This window comes from Cryptomeria japonica, chromosome 7 (assembly GCF_030272615.1).
Source record: "Cryptomeria japonica chromosome 7, Sugi_1.0, whole genome shotgun sequence".
Lineage (NCBI taxonomy): Eukaryota > Viridiplantae > Streptophyta > Pinopsida > Cupressales > Cupressaceae > Cryptomeria > Cryptomeria japonica.
Genome location: NC_081411.1, coordinates 231,714,227 through 231,719,350, shown reverse-complemented (window position 1 = coordinate 231,719,350; position 5,124 = coordinate 231,714,227).

Sequence of the window (5,124 nt, the reverse complement as noted above, 5' to 3'; positions counted from 1 at the left end):
ATCATCAAAGAATACATAGAAATATTGTTCAAATTATCATCATTAATATTTTGATCAATAATTTCTTGAGCACTTAATTTCTTCAGCTTACCGATTCTCCTCTTTATTTCTAGTTTAGATGGCTCATCTACCTTAGGCTTCCACTTATGTACAATTGTGATTTTGGGAGTCTTTCGGGGAGGCTTGTTCTTAGGTTGTTTCTTTTGTTCTTCTTTCTTTTCCCTCACAATCCTTACAAAAACACCTTTCTTATTTGGATCTTATTTAATCTCTTCATTAGATTTAGTCTCCTCTAAAGATACAACCATGTATTACCTAGCCGCTTTCTTCTTCTTCACTAATTCCTTCAGCTTGGGGCTAGTAGGCTCTCCACATGGTGCTTCTAGTTGTTTTGATGACTCAGTAGAAACTAAGACCACATTAGGAGTGTCCTAAGATACCTTCTTCGGTTCTCTCTCCTCCTCCCTCTTCTGTTTCATCTCATCTTTTCTCCAAGGTTCAAGGATTTTAACTTTTCCTTCAATTTCAGCCCTGTCATTACCCTCACTAATTAATGTGTCAACTACAACCCTTGTCATTTTCTTTGTTATGGTGGGTGCAACTTGTTCTTGATGAACCTTTCTCTTGAGTTGTGCTAAATTTTTCTTCTTTTTCATCAACTAGAGCTTTCAATAAATGTTGTGTATAAGCGTCCAGTGTGGCCTAATCCACTTCATAACCCATAGTTATGATCCATTCTATTCTAGGATTGACTACCTCCATCATGCATTCATCTTTGTTGATTATAAAACAAATAGTATCTTTTTATTTTTCTACAATTTCTTTAGGAATTGTAGCCCTGTTCTTCATTTCTTCTTGGAATGTTTTGAAAAATACCCATAGATTGGCCTTATGTTATTTATCACCTTGACAATATTATATCTAATATTTGGGTGGCTACCGGTATATCAAAAGGCCATTATATTTTACCATAACCGAGAATCATATTCAAAAAGTAAAATTCCAAGCATATGACAAAAGAACAATACTGGAATGTTGTCTTCTTATCTTGCTTTATCTTCTGAAGATTAGTCATTAATTCCTTCAACATCACACTGCACAAGTCATAGTGTGCATCCTCCTTCACCATTTGATGTGCACTAAGAATGTTGTTACTGACGACGGAGTTCAGCCGGTTTGACTGATAGACTTTGTAACCGATTACCATTGCTACAAATTTTACATCAATATCTCTAATATCATCTACTCTCATTGATCTACCATCGAAGGTGGCACTGGTGAGTTTGCACAGTTAAGTGTTAGAATGTTTTGACCTAGGGCTTGGTAAACCTTTGACCTTATGAAGGCATGTAATGTTCTTGATGACTTCATCGTTGTTTTTGTATGGCCAGTCCAACCATATGAACTCCCCATGAATGCAACTAAGAATATATCTGACCCATTCATCTTCGTCAAACCTCAAAAAATCCATAAACTGGGTAAATCCCTTCCTCTTTAAATGTGCATATTCTGGCTTTAGCTGATTGTCGGTGATCAGATTTTTAGTGAAAAAACATGACATTTTGTGGCTCCCAATTTCATCAATATCACAGTGGATATATGCCCCAATATCTTTGGTATGAAGAACACCATGGCAAACACTCAAAAATGTTCCCAATGACTCATCCAAAAGAGACTTAAAAAGATGCTTCTTGAATTCTGGATGATAGCAGTTCTTAATTTCCACCACCAAATGAGTATCAACATTCGATGATGAAGCCATGATATATATCTAGGGTTTTAGCAAATGGTAAACACCTCAAGCTCTTGCCGGATGGTGAAATGCTCTTCGAATTTAGATGCTCGCACAAATTGCCTATGGACTCTTGAAATGCTCTCAAAATCATTCTTCAAAATGATCAATCTCTATGTAAAGAAATGACTTATCTTTCTCCCTTTTATCACCATTAGCCCTAGTTTTCCACTGTCATAAATGCTACCAAAGAATTTGGCCGGATCACATAATTTACATATAGGTTCTGCTAAACACTTGAAATTGCCTAAGTATCCATTCGCAATTAGAATTCCTTGACTTCAAATCTAATCCAAGGTGTTTGCATGATCTTCAATGATTTGCCTACCCCTAAGGCATAGTGCTTTAGTTACCGAATGAAGTTCTTTCTTCGGGTACAAGACCTGATGGCTCTACCAATTGATCTATCGATGGAGTATTTGACTTCCTAACCTATCTTCTCTCATGCTTCTTTCTGATATCTTCAACCTTTTCCTTTACCTTCTCATCTACATTCCATCAGCTACTGGTGGATTCTTTCTTCTGCAATATGTCCAATCTTTTTGCATGCATAATAGACAATATTATTCTTCTGAATTGCTTTGTTGTACCCCTGATTTCTTTGATTTCCTTTTGATCTGCATTGGTTAGCCATATGTCCAAATCTACTACATGCATGACATCTGACATTTCCAAGACTAGTGAATGATACATTTTTCTGATTATTCCTATTTCTTTATTGACTTGCTATATGACTATATTTATTGAAAACAAAACATGTACCATTTAATTTGTGAGCATTAGGCTATCTTACCAGTGATTTCTTGTTCTGATTGTTGGCATGGTTCTTCTTCTGACCAGATGACTGATCTTGTTGTGCAACATTGAAGCTTTCTCCTACTTCATATCCAAGACCTCTCCTGTTATTAGCATCTCTTTGTCTCTTTAGCAGTTCATCAAGTCTTGCTGAGCTAGCTTTGAACTTGTCTTTGTACTCATTTGCGGTGGCTAATTCATCTCTCATGATTATGATCTGTCTCTCAAGTTCCTGGTCATTATTCTAAGACTAAATCAAATCAAGTTTCAACATGTCATTCTCACGGGTCAATGTATTGCATTCCTCAGATCTGTCCTTCAATGCTTGAGCTAGGTTTTCTTCATTCTTCTTTCTATATTAAATATCCTTTTACATTCTCATAGTTAGGGCTTGCATCTCATTCTTCAAGGTAGTATTCCCCTAAGTGATATTCTGAAACAAATATTTTAAGGCATCTTCCTCATTACTATGATTTTGCAGTTGATCACAGAGTTCCTTCCTCTTGGCTTGAACATCTAATAGCTTTCCTTGCAATGAAATGATGTGTTCTTTGGCTTGCATTAGTTAATTCTTCAGTTTATTGTTTTCCACTTGCTCATTATGAAGATCCTCAAGAGCTAGTTGAAGTTGTTGTTGCAAATTAGTTTCCATTGATTCCAAGTTCTGGATCTTCCTCAAGTTGTTAGACTTCTTCTAAGGAAATAGGCTCGTATAACAATTGTTGGAATCCAAGACCACTGAGAGGGGGGGTGAATCACTGGTAAATGAATTTTTGAGCTTATTGCTTATGAACCCATTAACAAAAAATAAAATTAAAGTGCATAAACCAAACAACACATAGAGAACCAACACCATGAAATCAGGCTCACCGTGTAGAGCTCATTGCTGAACAAAAGTCTCACTGACTTACACAACATTACACAGTGATTTCATACAAAAATGAACTTATAAAGTGCATCTGACCATGCTGGATAAGTTTTGGTTTACGCTCTGTCAACCTCCTCTAAACAGGTTTACTAATACTTTGTTTTGCTCTTTTTTGCTACCGGTTGAGACTGCACACGTGAAACTACGCACAAAAGCTTCCACTCATTGACCAAATCATGTACCATCAATCTTTCACTAATTCTCATCCAAAATCGCATAACCATTAACATCAAATCCATCGCTAAGTGTTTTCCCTTAAATACCCTTTATCTTTTCACCATGTTAGGCTCAATGAAGAAAATAAACTCATCGGCTGTTGGATCACAAAGAATGATATCCATTATCTCGATGCCCATAATTAACATTGACCTTCACACGGTACCATAAATTTTGGAAGTGATTTTACCGAGGTCCCAAAATACCTTAACTCGGTCCTATACTTAACCAGGTCCCAAATACACTTTACCGGTACCAAGACTAACTAGTTAACAAGAATAAAGCAAAATGTGTGTATATCAGTTTGTATAGTGTATACCGGTTGGCACAATCTATGCAAAATGATAAGACAATGAAACTGGATGAGAAATATCAAAACCTGAAGATGAGTTGTCATCAATGACAACAATAAATGCAATTCAACTTACTGGATGAGTGTCAATTGCCAATCGTATATAAGGATTGCACTTAAGACCATGTTTTCCAATTTGATCTTTCTTGGTAAAGTAGTCCATTTTAATTTGAAGGAGAATATATTTTTAACTATTTAAGAGAACACCTTCTATTAGAATTTTTTCTTTGAAAAATCTAAGAATAAAGGAAATGTAAAGTATTTACAAGGGAGGGAGGCATGACATGATAGATTCATAAATGAGGACACTCTATATTTTATAAATGTGGATTTTGGTTATGCCAAGTTTGTTGCAGAGGTCATAAATTTAATAGACGAGAAGTGGAAAGATCATTTGATGAACATGCTCATCATTCTGAAATTTTAGTGGCCGAGTGATTATGAAGTTTACCAATGGGAAGTGACTCATTTGAATGTGTCTGTAAACCGATAACAAAGATTGCCAGGTGCAGAATCCAAGAGTTGTAATTGTCTTCAAATTTTTTTGTGTTTTGAATTATGTTTATGCAAATTTGTTCTCTCATTTCTCCATTATGTCAATTAGTTATGAAGAGGTGTCTTGTAACGGTCTGAAGCTTGTTGCTTCTCTTGATTTTGTATAAAAGAGAGAAACCAAGACAAATAGAAAACATAGTAGATCTTTTGAGAATACCGTAATAGTATGTTGTACCTCATTTTAGTGACGAAATCAATAGAAGAATCCAAAAACTTCTATGCTCATTTGAAGTGTTAGTTTCAATTTCATTCTCTTCATTTCAAGAATACAAGTATAACTAACCTGCGTGTTATAGTTCATCTTATTCATTTGGTAAAGCTTAAATAGTTAAATACTCATTGATATATATTTAATATTTACTTTGGTATGACTTTATATCACACATCTTTGTCTCCCTGGCTAACATACTTTGTATTTCTTGATTGAAAAATTATGTGATCTTGTCTAATATGTATTGTCCCTACTCTTCTCTAACTCTGTCACAT